This window comes from Scyliorhinus torazame, chromosome 2, assembly GCF_047496885.1.
Source record: "Scyliorhinus torazame isolate Kashiwa2021f chromosome 2, sScyTor2.1, whole genome shotgun sequence".
Lineage (NCBI taxonomy): Eukaryota > Metazoa > Chordata > Chondrichthyes > Carcharhiniformes > Scyliorhinidae > Scyliorhinus > Scyliorhinus torazame.
This window is the reverse complement of record NC_092708.1, coordinates 9,159,784-9,177,520: the sequence shown is the minus strand read 5'-3', so window position 1 is coordinate 9,177,520 and position 17,737 is coordinate 9,159,784.

The window sequence follows — 17,737 nt, the reverse complement described above, 5'->3', positions numbered from 1 at the left end:
GCACGGGATTAGATACAGAGTACAGCTCCCTCTACACTGTCCCCATCAAATACACCCAGGACGGGTACAGCACGGGGTTAGATACCCAGTGAAGCTCCCTCCACACTGTTCCCATCAAACACTCCCAGGACAGGTCCAGCATGGGCTTAGATACAGAGTAAACCTCCCTCTACACTGTCCCCATCAAACACTCCCAGGACAGGCACAGCACGGGGTTAGATACAGACTAAAGCTCCCTTGACACTGTCCCCATCAACCACTCCCAGGACAGATCCAGCATGGGCTTAGATACAGAGTAAATCTCCCTCTACACTGTCCCCATCAAACATTCCCAGGACAGGTACAGCACGGGGTTAGATACAGAGTAAAGCTCCCTCTACACTTTCCCCATCAAACACTCCCAGGACAGGTACAGCACGGGGTTAGATACAGAGTAAAGCTCCCTCTTCACTGTCCCCATCAAACACTCCGAGGACAGGTACAGCACGGGGTTAGATACAGAGTAATGCTCCCTATACACTTTCCCCATCAAACACGCCCAGGACAGGTCCCGCACGGGGTGAGATACAGTGTAAAGCTCCCCCGACAGTGTCCCCATCAAACACTCCCAGGACAGGTACGGCACGGGGTTAGATACAGAGTAAAGCTCTCTCGACACTGTCCCCATCAAACACTCCCAGGACAGGTACAGCACGGGGTTAGATACAGAGTAAAGCTCTCTCGACACTGACCCCATCAAACACTCCCAGGACACGTACAGCACGGGGTTAGATACAGAGTCAAGCTCCCCCTACATTGTCCCCATCAAACACTCCCAGGACAGGTACAGCAAGGGGTTAGATACAGAGTAAAGCTCCCTCTACACTGTCCCCATCAAACACTCCCAGGACACGTACAGCACGGGGTTAGATACAGAGTCAAGCTCCCCCTACACTGTCCCCATCAAACACTCCCAGGACAGGTACAGCACGGGGTTAGATACAGAGTACAGCTCCCTCTACACTGTCCCCATCAAGCACTCCCTGGACAGGTACAGCACGGGGTTAGATACAGAGTAAAGCTCCCTCTACACTGTCCCCATCAAACACACCCAGGACGGGTACAGCACGGGGTTAGATACCCAGTAAAGCGCCCTCCACACTGTTCCCATCAAACACTCCCAGGACAGGTCCAGCTTGGGCTTAGATACAGAGTAAACATCCCGCTACACTGTCCCCATCAAACACTCGCAGGACAGGCACAGCACGGGGTTAGATACAGAGTAAAGCTCCCTCTACACTGTCCCCATCAAACACTCCCAGGACAGGTACAGCACGGGGTTAGATACAGAGTACAGCTCCCTCTACACTGTCCCCATCAAACACTCCCAGGACAGGTACAGCTCGGGGTTAGATACAGAGTAAACCTCCCTCTACACTGTCCCCATCAAGCACTCCCAGGACAGGTACAGGATGGGGTTCGATACAGTGTAATGCTGCCTCTACACTGCCCCATCAAACACTCCCAGGACAGGTACAGCACGGGGTGAGATACAGAGTAAAGCTCCCACTAAACTGTCCCCATCAAACACTCCCAGGACAGGTATGGCACGGGGTTAGATACAGAGTAAAGCTCTCTCGACACTGTCCCCATCAAACACTCCCAGGACAGGTACAGCACGGGGTTAGATACAGAGTAAAGCTCTCTCGACACTGACCCCATCAAACACTCCCAGGACAGGTACAGCACGGGGTTAGATACAGAGTAAAGCTCCCTCTACACTGTCCCCATTAAATACTCCCAGGACAAGTACAGCACGGGTTTAGACACAGAGTAAAGCTCACTCTACACTGTCCCCATCAAACACTCCCAGGACAGGTACAGCACGGGGTTAGATACAGAGTAAAGCTCTCTCGACACTGTCCCCATCAAACACTCCCAGGACAGTTACAGCACGGGGTGAGACACAGAGTAAAGCTCCCACTACACTGTCCCCATCAAACACTCCCTGGACAGGTACAGCACGGGGTTAGATACAGAGTAATGCTCCCTCGACACTGTCCCCATCAAACACTCCCAGGACAGGTACAGCACGGTGTGAGATACAGAGTAAAGCTCCCACTACACTGTACCCATCAAACACTGCCAGGACATGTCCAGCACGGGGTTAGATACAGAGAAAAGCTCCCTCTACACTGTCCCCATCAAACACTCCCAGGACAGGTACAGCACAGGGTTAGATACAGAGTAAAGCTCTATTTACACTGTCAACATCAAACACTCCCAGGACAGGTACAGCAAGGGGTTAGATACAGAGTATTGCTCCATCTACACTGTCCCCATCAAACACTCCCAGGACAGGTACAGCACGGGGTTAGATACAGGGTGAAGCTCCCACTACACTGTCCCCATCAAACATTCCCAGGACAGGTACATCACGGGGTTAGGTACAGAGTAAAGCTCTCTCGACACTGTCCCCATCAAACACTCCCAGGACAGGTACAGCACGGGGTTAGATACAGAGTAAAGCTCTCTCGCCACTGTCCCCATCAAACACTCCCAGGACAGGTACAGCACGGGGTTAGATACAGAGTAAAGCTCTCTCGACACTGTCCCCATCAAACAGTCCCAGGACAGGTACAGCACGGGGTTAGACACAGAGTAAAGCTCCCTCTACACTGTCCCCATCAAACACTCCCAGGACAGGTACAGCACGGGGTTAGATACAGAGTAAAGCTCTCTCGACACTGTCCCCATCAAACACTCCCAGGACAGGTACAGCACGGGGTTACATGCAGAGTAAAGCTCCCTCTATACTGTCCCCATCAAACACTCCCAGGACAGGTACAGCAAGGGGTTAGATACAGATTATTGCTCCCTCTACACTGTCCCCATCAAACACTCCCAGGACAGGTACAGCACGGGGTTAGATACAGGGTAAAGCTCCCTCTACACTGTCCCCATCAAACACTCCCAGGACAGGTACAGCACGGGGTTAGATACAGAGTAAAGCTCCCTCTACACTGTCCCCATCAAACACTCCCAGGCCACGTACAGCACGGGGTTAGATACAGAGTCAAGCTCCCCCTACATTGTCCCCATCAAACACTCCCAGGACAGGTACAGCACGGGGTTAGATACAGAGTAAAGCTCCCTCTACACTGTCCCCATCAAACACTTCCAGGACAGGTACAGCACGGGGTTAGATACAGAGTACAGCTCCCTCTACACTGTCCCCATCAAACAATCCCAGGACAGGCACAGCACGGGGTTAGATACAGAGTAAAGCTCCCTCGACACTGTCCCCATCAAACACTCCCAGGACAGGTACAGCATGGGGTTAGATACAGAGTAAAGCTCCCTCTACACTGTCCCCATCAAACACTCCCAGCACAGGTACGGCACGGGGTTAGAGACAGAGTAAAGCTCCCTCTACACTGTCCGCAACAAACACTCCGAGGCCAGGCACAGCACCGGGTTCGATACAGAGTAAAGCTGCCTCTGCACTGTCCCCATGAAACACTCCCAGGACAGGCACAGCACGGGGTTAGAGACAGAGTAAAGCTCCCTCTACACTGTCCGCATCAAACACTCCCAGGACATTGACAGCACGGGGTTAGATACAGAGTAAAGTTCCCTCGACACTGTCCGCATCAAACACTCCCAGGACAGGTACAGCACGGGGTTAGATACAGAGTAAAGCTCCCTCTACACTGTACCCATCAAACACTCTCAGGACCGGTACAGCAGGGGGTTAGATAGAGAGTACAGCTCCCTCTACACTGTCCCCATCAAGCACTCCGAGGACAGGTACAGCACGGGATTAGATACAGAGTAAAGCTCCCTCTACACTGTCCCCATCAAATACACCCAGGACGGGTACAGCACGGGGTTAGATACAGAGTAAAGCTCCCTCTACACTGTCCCCATGAAACACTCCCAGGACAGGTACAGCACGGGGTTAGATACAGAGTAAAGCTCTCTCGCCACTGTCCCCATCAAACACTCCCAGGACAGGTACAGCACGGGGTTAGATACAGAGTGAAGCTCTCTCGACACTGTCCCCATCAAACAGTCCCAGGACAGGTACAGCACGGGGTTAGACACAGAGTAAAGCACCTCTACACTGTCCCCATCAAACACTCCCAGGAAAGGTACAGCACGGGGTTAGACACAGAGTAAAGCACCTCTACACTGTCCCCATCAAACACTCCCAGGACAGGTACAGCACAGCGTTAGATACAGAGTAACGCTCCCTCTACACTGAACCCATCAAACACTACCAGGACAGGTACAGCACGGGGTTAGATGCAGAGTAATGCTCCCTCTACACTGTCCCCATCAAACACTCCCAGGACAGGTAAAGCATGGGTGAGATACAGAGTAAAGCTCCCTCGACACTGTCCCCATCAAACACCCCCAGGACAGGTACAGCACGGGGTTAGATACAGGGTGAAGCTCCCACTACACTGTCCCCATCAAACATTCCCAGGACAGGTACAGCACGGGGTTAGGTACAGAGTAAAGCTCTCTCGACACTGTCCTCATCAAACACTCCCAGGACAGGTACAGCACGGGGTTAGATACAGAGTAAAGCTCTCTCGCCACTGTCCCCATCAAATACACCCAGGACGGGTACAGCACAGGGTTAGATACAGAGTAAAGCTCCCTCTACACTGTCGCCATGAAACACTCCCAGGACAGGTACAGCACGGGGTTAGATACAGAGTAAAGCTCTCTCGCCACTGTCCCCATCAAACACTCCCAGGACAGGTACAGCACGGGGTTAGATACAGAGTAAAGCTCTCTCGACACTGTCCCCATCAAACAGTCCCAGGACAGGTACAGCACGGGGTTAGACACAGAGTAAAGCACCTCTACACTGTCCCCATCAAACACTCCCAGGAAAGGTACAGCACGGGGTTAGACACAGAGTAAAGCACCTCTACACTGTCCCCATCAAACACTCCCAGGAGAGGTACAGCACGGCGTTAGATACAGAGTAAAGCTCCCTCTACACTGAACCCATCAAACGCTACCAGGACAGGTACAGCACGGTGTTAGATACAGAGTAATGCTCCCTCTACACTGTCCCCATCAAACACTCCCAGGACAGGTAAAGCATCGGGTGAGATACAGAGTAAAGCTCCCTCGACACTGTCCCCATCAAACACTCCCAGGACATGTACAGCACGGGGTTAGATACAGAGTAAAGCGCCCTCTACACTGTCCCCATCAAACACTCCCAGGACAGGTACAGCACGGGGTTAGATACAGAGTAAAGCTCCCTCTATACTGTCCACATCAAACACTCCCAGAACAGGTACAGCAAGGGGTTAGATACAGAGTATTGCTCCCTCTACACTGTCCCCATCAAACACTCCCAGGACAGGTACAGCACGGGGTTAGATACAGGGTAAAGCTCCCTCTACACTGTCCCCATCAAACACTCCCAGGACAGGTACAGCACGGGGTTAGATACAGAGTAAAGCTCCCTCCACACTGTCCCCATCAAACACTCCCAGGACACGTACAGCACGGGGTTAGATACAGAGTAAAGCTCCCTCTACACTGTCCCCATCAAACACTCCCAGCACAGGTACGGCACGGGGTTAGAGACAGAGTAAAGCTCCCTCTACACTGTCCGCATCAAACACTCCCAGGACATTGACAGCACGGGGTTAGATACAGAGTAAAGTTCCCTCAACACTGTCCGCATCAAACACTCCCAGGACAGGTACAGCACGGGGTTAGATACAGAGTAAAGCTCCCTCTACACTGTCCCCATCAAACACTCCCAGGACCGGTACAGCAGGGGGTTAGATACAGAGTAAAGCTCCCTCTACACTGTCCCCATCAAACACTCCCAGCACAGGTACGGCACGGGGTTAGAGACAGAGTAAAGCTCCCTCTACAGTGTCCGCATCAAACACTCGCAGGACATTGACAGCACGGGGTTAGGTACAGAGTAAAGCTCCCTCTACACTGTCCCCATCAAACACTCCCAGGACAGGAACAGCACGGGCTTAGATACAGAGTAAAGCTCCCTCTACACTGTTCCCATCAAACACTCCCAGGACAGGTCCAGCATTGGCTTAGATACAGAATAAACCTCCCTCTACACTGTCCCCATCAAACACTCCCAGGACAGGTACAGCACGGGGTTAGATACAGAGTAAAGCTCCCTTGACACTGTCCTCATCAAACACTCCCAGGACAGGTACAGCACGGGGTTAGATACAGAGTAAAGCTCCCTCTACACTGTGCCCATCAAACACTCCCAGGACAGGCACAGCACGGGGTGAGATACAGAGTAAAGCTCCCTCTACACTGTCCGCATCAAACACTCCCAGGACAGGTACAGCACGGGGTTAGATACAGAGTAAAGCTCCCTCTACACTGTCCCCATCAAACACTCCCAGGACAGGCACAGCACGGGGTGAGATACAGAGTAAAGCTCCCTCTACACTGTCCCCATCAAACACTCCCAGGACATGTCCAGCACGGGGTTAGATACAGAGAAAAGCTCCCTCTACACTGTCCCCATCAAACACTCCCAGGACAGGTACAGCGCAGGGTTAGATACAGAGTAAAGCTCCATTTACACTGTCCCCATCAAACACTCCCAGGACAGGTACAGCAAGGGGTTAGATACAGAGTATTGCTCTATCTACACTGTCCCCATCAAACACTCCCAGGACAGGTACAGCACGGGGTTAGATACAGGGTGAAGCTCCCACTACACTGTCCCCATCAAACACTCCCAGGACAGGTACAGCACGGGGTTAGGTACAGAGTAAAGCTCCCTCTACACTGTCCCCATCAAACATTCCCAGGACAGGTACAGCACGGGGTTAGGTACAGAGTAAAGCTCTCTCGACACTGTCCCCATCAAACACTCCCAGGACAGGTACAGCACGGGGTTAGATACAGAGTAAAGCTCTCTCGCCACTGTCCCCATCAAACACTCCCAGGACAGGTACAGCACGGGGTTAGATACAGAGTAAAGCTCTCTCGACACTGTCCCCATCAAACAGTCCCAGGACATGTACAGCACGGGGTTAGACACAGAGTAAAGCACCTCTACACTGTCCCCATCAAACACTCCCAGGAAAGGTACAGCACGGGGTTAGATACAGAGTAAAGCTCTCTCGACACTGTCCCCATCAAACACTCCAAGGCAGGTAGAGCACGGGGTTAGATACAGAGTAAAGCTCCCTCTACACTGTCCCCATCAAAAACTCCCAGGACAGGTACAGCACGGGGTTAGCTCCAAAGTAAAGCTCCCTCTATACTGTCCCCATCAAACACTCCCAGGACAGGTACAGCAAGGGGTTAGATACAGAGTATTGCTCCCTCTACACTGTCCCCATCAAACACTCCCAGGACAGGTACAGCACGGGGTTAGATACAGGGTAAATCTCCCTCTACACTGTCCCCATCAAACACTCCCAGGACAGGTACAGCACGGGGTTAGATACAGAGTAAAGCTCCCTCTACACTGTCCCCATTAAACACTCTCAGGACACGTACAGCAAGGGGTTAGATACAGAGTCAAGCTCCCCCTACATTGTCCCCATCAAACACTCCTAGGACAGGTACAGCACGGGGTTAGATACAGAGTAAAGCTCCCTCTACACTGTCCCTATCAAACACTCCCAGGACAGGCACAGCACGGGGTGAGATACAGAGTAAAGCTCCCTCTACACTGTCCGCATCAAACACTCCCAGGACAGGTACAGCACGGGGTTAGATACAGAGTAAAGCTTCCTCTACACTGTCCCCATCAAACACTCCCAGGACAGGCACAGCATGGGGTGAGATACAGAGTAAAGCTCCCTCTACACTGTCCCCATCAAACACTCCCAGGACATGTCCAGCACGGGGTTAGATACAGAGAAAAGCTCCCTCTACACTGTCCCCATCAAACACTCCCAGGACAGGTACAGCGCAGGGTTAGATACAGAGTAAAGCTCCATTTACACTGTCCCCATCAAACACTCCCAGGACAGGTACAGCAAGGGGTTAGATACAGAGTATTGCTCTATCTACACTGTCCCCATCAAACACTCCCAGGACAGGTACAGCACGGGGTTAGATACAGGGTGAAGCTCCCACTACACTGTCCCCATCAAACACTCCCAGGACAGGTACAGCACGGGGTTAGGTACAGAGTAAAGCTCCCTCTACACTGTCCCCATCAAACATTCCCAGGACAGGTACAGCACGGGGTTAGGTACAGAGTAAAGCTCTCTCGACACTGTCCCCATCAAACACTCCCAGGACAGGTACAGCACGAGGTTAGATACAGAGTAAAGCTCTCTCGCCACTGTCCCCATCAAACACTCCCAGGACAGGTACAGCACGGGGTTAGATACAGAGTAAAGCTCTCTCGACACTGTCCCCATCAAACAGTCCCAGGACATGTACAGCACGGGGTGAGACACAGAGTAAAGCACCTCTACACTGTCCCCATCAAACACTCCCAGGAAAGGTACAGCACGGGGTTAGATACAGAGTAAAGCTCTCTCGACACTGTCCCCATCAAACACTCCCAGGACAGGTAGAGCACGGGGTTAGATACAGAGTAAAGCTCCCTCTACACTGAACCCATCAAACACTACCAGGACAGGTACAGCACGGGGTTAGATACAGAGTAATGCTCCCTCTACACTGTCCCCATCAAACACTGCCAGGACAGGTAAAGCATCGGGTGAGATACAGAGTAAAGCTCCCTCGACACTGTCCCCATCAAACACTCCCAGGACATGTACAGCACGGGGTTAGATACAGAGTAAAGCTCCCTCTACACTGTCCCCATCAAAAACTCCCAGGACAGGTACAGCACGGGGTTAGCTCCAAAGTAAAGCTCCCTCTATACTGTCCCCATCAAACACTCCCAGGACAGGTACAGCAAGGGGTTAGATACAGAGTATTGCTCCCTCTACACTGTCCCCATCAAACACTCCCAGGACAGGTACAGCACGGGGTTAGATACAGGGTAAAGCTCCCTTGACACTGTCCCCATCAACCACTCCCAGGACAGATCCAGCATGGGCTTAGATACAGAGTAAATCTCCCTCTACACTGTCCCCATCAAACATTCCCAGGACAGGTACAGCAAGGGGTTAGATTCAGAGTAATGCTCCCTCTACACTGTCCCCATCAAACACTCCCAGGACAGGTACAGCACTGGGTTAGATACAGAGTACAGCACCCTCTACACTGTCCCCATCAAACACTCCCAGGACAGGTATAGGATGGGGTTAGATACAGAGTAAAGCTCCCTCTACACTGTCCCCATCAAACACTCCCAGCACAGGTAGGGCACGGGGTTAGAGCCAGAGTAAAGCTCCCTCTACACTGTCCGCATCAAACACTCACAGGCCAGGTACAGCACGGGGTTAGATACAGAGTAAAGCCCCCTCTACACTGTCCGCATCAAACACTCACAGGACAGGTACAGCACGGGGTTAGATACAGAGTAAAGCCCCCTATACACTGTCCCCATCAAACACTCCCAGGACAGGTACACCACGGGGTTAGATACAGAGTCCAGCTCCCTCTACACTGTCCCCATCAAGCACACCCAGGACGGGTACAACGAGGGGTTAGATACCCAGTAAAGCTCCCTCCACACTGTTCCCATCAAACACTCCCAGGACAGGTCCAGCATGGGCTTAGATATAGAGTAAACCTCCCTCTACACTGTCCCCATTAAAAACTCCCAAGACAGGCACAGCACGGGGTTAGATACAGAGTAAAGCTCCCTTGACACTGTCCCCATCAACCACTCCCAGGACAGGTCCAGCACGGGCTAAGATACAGAGTAAACCTCCCTCTACACTGTCCCCATCAAACACTCCCAGGACAGGTACAGCACGGGGTTAGATACAGAGTAAAGCTCCCTCTACACTGTCCCCATCAAACACTCCCAGGACAGGCACAGCACGGAGTACTATACAGAGTAAAACATCCTCAACAGTGTCCCCATCAAACACTCCCAGGACAGGTACAGCATGGGCTTAGTTACACAGTAAAGCTCCCTCTCCACTGTCCCCATCAAACACTCCCAGGACAGGTACAGCTCGGGGTTAGATACAGAGTAAAGCTCCCTCTACACTGTCCCCATCAAACACTCCCAGGACAGGGACAGCACGGGGTTATATACAGAGTAATGCTGCTTCTACACTGTCCCCATCAAACACTCCCAGCACAGCTACAGCACGGGGTGAGATACAGAGTAAAGCTCCCACTACACTGTCCCCATCAAACACTCCCAGGACAGGTACGACACGGGGTTAGATACAGAGTAAAGCTCCCTATACACTGTCCCCATCAAACACTCCCAGGGCAGGTACAGCACGGGGTTAGATACATAGTAAAGCTCTCTCGACTCTGTCCCCATCAAACACTCCTAGGACAGGTACAGCACGGGGTTAGACACAGAGTAAAGCTCCCACTACACTGTCCCCATCAAACACTCCCAGGACAGGTACAACACGGGGTTAGTTACAGAGTAATGCTCCCTCGACACTATCCCCATCAAACACTCCCAGGACAGGTACAGCACGGTGTGAGATACAGAGTAAAGCTCCCACTACACTGTCCCCATCAAACCCTGCCATGACATGTCCAGCACGGGGTTAGATACAGAGAAAAGCTCCCTCTACACTGTCCCCATCAAACACTCCCAGGACAGGTACGGCACGGGGTTAGATACAGAAAAAAAGCTGCCTCTGCACTGGCCGGATCAAACACTCCCAGGACAGGTAGAGCACGGGGTTAGATACAGAGTAAAGCTCCCTCTACAGTGTCCCCATCAAACACTCCCAGGACATGTTCAGTACGGGGTTAGATACAGAGTAAAGCTCCCACTACAGTGTCCCCATCAAACACTCCCAGGGCATGTTCAGTACGGGGTTAGATACAGAGTAACGCTTCCTCAACACTGTCCCCATCAAACACTCCCATGACAGGTACAGCACGGGGTTAGATACAGAGAAAAGCTCCATCTACACTGTCCTCATCAAACACTCCCAGGACAGGTACAGCACAGAGTTAGATGCAGATTAAAGCTCCCTCTACACTGTCCCCATCAAACACTCCCAGGACAGGTACAGCACGGGGTTAGATACAGTGTAATGCTCCCTCTACACTGTCCCCATCAAACACTCCCAGGACAGGTACAGCACTGGGTTAGATATAGGGTAAATCTCCCTCCACACTGTCCCCATCAAGCACTCCGAGGACATGTACAGCACGGGGTTAGATACAGAGTAAAGCTCCCTCTACACTGTCCCCATCAAATACACCCACGACGGGTACAGCACGGGGTTAGATACCCAGAAAAGCTCCTTTGACACTGTCCCCATCAACCACTCCCAGGACAGGTCCAGCACGGGCTTAGATACAGAGTAAACCTCCCTCTACACTGTCCCCATGAAACACTCCCAGGACAGGTACAGCACGGGGTTAGATATAGAGTAAAGCTCCCTCTACACTGTCCCCATCAAACACTCCCAGCACAGGCACAGCACGGGGTTAGATACAGAGTAAAGCTCCCTCTACACTGTCCGCATCAAACACTCCCAGGACAGGTTCAGCACGGGGTTAGATACAGAGTAAATCTCTCTCGACACTGTCCCCATCAAACACTCCCAGCACAGGTACAGCACGGGTTTAGACACAGAGTAAAGCTCCCACTACACTGTCCCCATCAAACACTCCCAGGACAGGTACAGCACGGAGTTAGATACAGAGTAATGCTCCCTCGACACTGTCCCCATCAAACACTCCCAGGACAGGTACAGCACGGTGTGAGATACAAAGTAAAGCTCCCACTACACTGTCCCCATCAAACACTGCCAGGACATGTCCAGCACGATGTTAGATACAGAGTAAAGCTCCCTCTACACTGTCCCCATCAAACACTCCCAGGACAGGCACAGCACGGAGTGAGATACAGAGTAAAGCTTCCTCAACAGTGTCCCCATCAAACACTCCCAGGACAGGTACAGAACGGGCTTAGATACAGAGTAAAGCTCCCTCTACACTGTCCCCATCAAACACTCCCACGACAGGTACAGCTCGGGGTTAGATACAGAGTAAAGCTCCCTCTACACTGTCCCCATCAGACACTCCCAGGACAGGTACAGCACGGGGTTCGATACAGAGTAATGCTGCCTCTGCACTGTCCGCATCAAACACTCCCAGGACAGGCACAGCATGGGGTTAGAGACAGAGTAAATCTCCCTCTACACTGTCCGCATCAAACACTCCCAGGACATTGACAGCACGGGGTTAGATACAGAGTAAAGCTCCCTCTACACTGTCCGCATCAAACACTCCCAGGACAGGTACAGCACGGGGTTAGATACAGAGTAAAGCCCCCTCTGCACTGTCCCCATCAAACACTCCCAGGACAGGTACAGCACGGGGTTAGATGCAGAGTAAAGATCCCTCTACACTGTCCCCATCAAACACTCCCAGGACAGGTACAGAACGGGGTTAGATACAGAGTAAAGCTCCCTCTACACTGTCCCCATCAAACACACCCACGATGGGTACAGCACGTGGTTAGATACAGAGTAAAGCTCCCACTACACTGTCCCCATCAAACATTCCCAGGACAGGTACAGCACGGGGTTAGACACAGAGTAAAGCTCCCTCGACACTGTCCCCATCAAACACTCCCAGGACAGGTACAGCATGGGGTTAGATACAGAGTAAAGTTCCCTCTACACTGTCCCCATCAAACACTCCCAGGACGGTACAGCACGGGGTTCGATACAGAGCAAAGCTGCCTCTACACTGTCCGCATCAAACACTCCCAGGACAGGCACAGCATGGGGTTAGAGACAGAGTAAATCTCCCTCTACACTGTCCGCATCAAACACTCCCAGGACAGGTACAGCACGGGGTTAGATACAGAGTAAAGCTCCCTCTACACTGTCCCCATCAAACACTCCCAAGACAGGTACAGCACGGGGTTCGATACAGAGTAAAGCTCCCTCTACACTGTCCCCATCAAACACTCCCAGGACAGGCACAGCATGGGGTTAGAGACAGAGTAAATCTCCCTCTACACTGTCCGCATCAAACACTCCCAGGACAGGTACAGCACGGGGTTAGATACAGAGTAAAGCTCCCTCTACACTGTCCCCATCAAACACTCCCAAGACAGGTACAGCACGGGGTTCGATACAGAGTAAAGCTCCCTCTACACTGTCCCCATCAAACACTCCCAGGACAGGCACAGCATGGGGTTAGAGACAGAGTAAATCTCCCTCTACACTGTCCGCATCAAACACTCCCAGGACAGGTACAGCACGGGGTTAGATACAGAGTAAAGCTCCCTCTACACTGTCCCCATCAAACACTCCCAGGACAGGTACAGCACGGGGTTAGATACAGAGTAAAGCTCCCTCTACACTGTCCCCATCAAACACTCCCAGGACAGGTACAGCACGGGGTTAGATACAGAGTAAAGCTCTCTCGACACTGTGTAGCGCACAAAGACTCCATGAGACGAATGTAGTGAAGTCGATGAGGCTTTATTATGCGTGTCTGTTCCCCAGCAGCTTGATAGTAAACTGGCCTGCGGGGGAAGATACCGGCTTCTTATACTCCGCCTTCAGGGCGGAGCTTGAGGTCAACGGCCAACCAGGACCCGGGGGAGAGGGTACGCGTCTAGTTGTGTCTACCTGTTGATGGTCTGGCTATAGTCAATGACCATCCTTTGTTTCTCCCCTGTCTTCACTACTACCACCTGCGCTCTCCAGGGACTATTGCTGGCCTGGATTATGCCCTCCTTTAGTAGCCGCTGGACTTCGGACCGAATGAAGGTCCGGTCCTGGGCGCTGTACCGTCTGCTCCTAGTGGCAACGGTTTTGCAATCCGGGGTGAGGTTCGCAAACAAGGACGGGGGTTGCACCTTGAGGGTAGCGAGGCCGCAGATAGTGAGCGGGGGTATGGGGCCGCCGAATTTAAACGTAAGGCTCTGTAGATTACATTGGAAATCTAATCCCAGCAAGGTGGGGGCACAGAGTTGGGGAAGGACGTTAAGTTTGTAGTTTTTGAACTCCCTCCCCTGCACCGTTAGGGTAACTATGCAGAATCCCTGGATCTGTACGGAGTGGGATCCTGCAGCTAGGCAAATATTTTGTGCGCTGGGATAGGTGGTCAAGGAACAGCGTCTTACCGTGTCGGGATGTATAAAGCTTTCCGTGCTCCCGGAGTCGACTAGGCATGGCGTCTCATGGCCGTTAATTAGGACCGTTGTCGTCGTCGACTGGAGTGTCCGGGGCCGAGCCTGATTGAGCGTAATCGAAGCGAGCCGTGGTTGTAGTAGTGGGGTGGGGTCCGTTGTTGCCGTCCAAGATGGCGTCGGGGATGAACAAAATGGCCGCCCCCATACATCGCACGTGGCTGGGGGTCACAAGATGGCGTCGTACAGGTCGGGGGCGGTCCCAGATGGCGGCGCCCCTCCTCCCCTCGTGGTGGTCGGGACCCAAAATGGCGGAGTCTGCGGGTCGCACATGGTGTGCTGGGGGTCTGGGAGCGCTAGGACCGCGAGCGCTAGGACCGCGCGGAGCTCCCTCACCGGGGACAGCGGTGGTCGGGGCCCAAGTCGGCGGCGGCGGCGGGTCAGGCATGGGGCCACGAGCGCAAGGAGCGCGAGCAGCTCCCTCACCGGGGACAGCGGTGGTCGGGGTCCAAGTAGGTGGCGCCGGCGGGTCAGGCGTGGGGCGCGGGACGGGGGTTAGGGTGGCGTTAGGGACGCGAAAAACCCCCTCCTCTCCGTGGAGTGTTGGCCGGGACCCAAAGCGGTAGCGCCGGCGGCGGGTCGTACATGGGCTGCGGGGAGGGGGGTTGGGAGCGTAGGCGGCGTGCAGGGCTCCAGTTCTCCCGGGACCGCGGTGGTCGGGAACCAGAGCGGCTGCGCCTGTGGGTCGCACATGGCGTGCTGGGGGGGTTGGGACGCATAGACTGCTTGTAGGGCTCCCTGTGGCCCCGGGACGGCGGCGACCTCGCGGGATCGGCACACCACCGCATAGTGGCCCTTTTTCCCGCAGCTTTTGCAGATGGCTGCGCGGGCCGGACAGCGTTGTCGGGGGTGCTTCGCCTGGCCGCAGAAATAACAGCGGGCGCCCCCGGTGCGACTCGGCGTTTGGACTGTGCAAGCCTGTGGGGTTTCCAGGGGAGGGGTAGGGGGTTTGCCGCGACGGGTACGTACGGGGCCCAATGGCCTGCCGCGCGGTCGGGGCCATAGGCGCGGGTATTACGCGCGGCCACGTCTAGGGAGGCTGCTAGGGCCCGTGCCTCTGAGAGTCCTAGGGACTCTTTTTCTAGAAGTCTTTGGCGGATTTGGGAGGATTGCATACCTGCCACAAAAGCATCGCGCATTAACATGTCCGTGTGTTCGTTTGCATTCACCGACGGGCAGCTGCAGGCTCGTCCCAAAATCAGCAGCGCGGCGTAGAACTCGTCCATCGATTCTCCGGGAGCTTGCCGTCTTCTCGTGAGCTGGTAGCGAACGTAGATTTGGTTAACTGGGCGAACGTAGAGACTTCTCAGTGCTGTGAACGCCGTCTGGAAATCGTCGGTGTCTTCAATGAGGGTGAAAATCTCCGTGCTCACCCTCGAGTGCAGGACCTGCAGTTTTTGTTCGTCTGAGACTCGGCCGGTGGTCGTTCTGAGGTAGGCCTCGAAGCAAGTCTGCCAGTATTTGAAGGCTGCTGCCGCATTCACTGCGTGGGGGCTGATCCTCAGGCATTCTGGAATGATCCTGAGCTCCATAGTCCTTTTTAGGCACGCTTAATAAATTGTAGCGCACAAAGACTCCGTGAGGCGAATAGAGTGAAGTCGATGAGGCTTTATTAAGCGTGTCTGTTCCCCAGCAGCTCGATAGTAAACTGGCCTGCGGGGGAAGACACCGGCTTCTTATACTCCGCCTTCAGGGCGGAGCTTGAGGTCAACGGCCAACCAGGACCCGGGATCTGTCAGCCAATGACATTAGGGCTTCCAGTCCCACATGACCCCCAATACATACTACCACACACTGTCCCCATCAAACACTCCCAGGACAGGTACAGCACGGGGTTAGATACAGAGTAAAGCTCTCTCGACACTGTCCCCATCAAACACTCCCAGGACAGGTACAACATGGGGTTAGATACAGAGTAAAGCTCTCTCGCCACTGTCCCCATCAAACACTCCCAGGACAGGTACAGCACGGGGTTAGATACAGAGTAAAGCTCTCTCGACACTGTCCCCATCAAACACTCCCAGGACAGGTACAGCACGGGGTTAGACACAGAGTAAACCTCCCTCTACACTGTCCCCATCAAACACTCCCAGGACAGGTACAGCACGGGGTTAGATACAGAGTAAAGCTCTCTCGACACTGTCCCCATCAAACACTCCCAGGACAGGTACAGCACGGGGTTAGATACAGAGTAAAGCTCCCTCTACACTGTCCTCATCAAACACTCCCAGGACAGGTACAGCACGGGGTTAGATACAGAGTAAAGCTCTCTCGACACTGTCCCCATCAAACACTCCCAGCACAGGTACGGCACGGGGTTAGAGACAGAGTAAAGCTCCATCTACACTGTCCGCATCAAACACTCCCAGGACAGGCACAGCACCGGGTTCGATACAGATTAAAGCTCCCTCTACAATGTCCGTATCAAACACTCCCAGGACAGGCACAGCACGGGGTTAGAGACAGAGTAAAGCTCCCTCTACACTGTCCGCATCAAACACTCCCAGGACAGATACAGCACGGGGTTAGACACAGAGTAAAGCCCCCTCTACACTGTCCCCATCAAACACTCCCAGGACAGGTACAGCACGGGGTTAGGCACAGAGTAAAGCTCCCTCTACACTGTCCCCATCAAGCACTCCCAGGACAGGGACAGCATGGGGTTAGATACAGAGTAAAGATCCCTCTCCACTGTCCCCATCAAACACTCCCAGGACAGGTACAGTACGGGGTTAGATACAGAGTAAAGCTCCCTCTACACTGTCTCCATCAAACACACCCAGGGCGGGTACAGCATGGGTTAGATACTGAGTAAAGCTCCCTCCACACTGTCCCCATCAAACACTCCCAGTACAGATACAGCATGGGGTTAGATACAGAGTAAAGCTCCCTCTACACTGTCCCCATCAAACACTCCCAGCACAGGTACGGCACGGGGTTAGAGACAGAGTAAAGTTCCCTCTACACTGTCCGCATCAAACACTCCCAGGACAGGTACAACACGGGGTTAGAGACAGAGTAAAGCTCCCTCTACACTGTCCGCATCAAACACTCCCAGGACATTGACAGCACGTGGTTAGATACAGAGTAAAGTTCCCTCTACACGGTCCGCATCAAACACTCCCAGGACAGGTACAGCACGGGGTTAGATACAGAGTAACGCTCCCTCTATACTGTCCCCATCAAACACTCCCAGGACAGGTACAGCACGGGATTAGATACAGAGTACAGCTCCCTCTACACTGTCCCCATCAAATACACCCAGGACGGGTACAGCACGGGGTTAGATACCCAGTGAAGCTCCCTCCACACTGTTCCCATCAAACACTCCCAGGACAGGTCCAGCATGGGCTTAGATACAGAGTAAACCTCCCTCTACACTGTCCCCATCAAACACTCCCAGGACAGGCACAGCACGGGGTTAGATACAGAGTAAAGCTCCCTTGACACTGTCCCCATCAACCACTCCCAGGACAGATCCAGCATGGG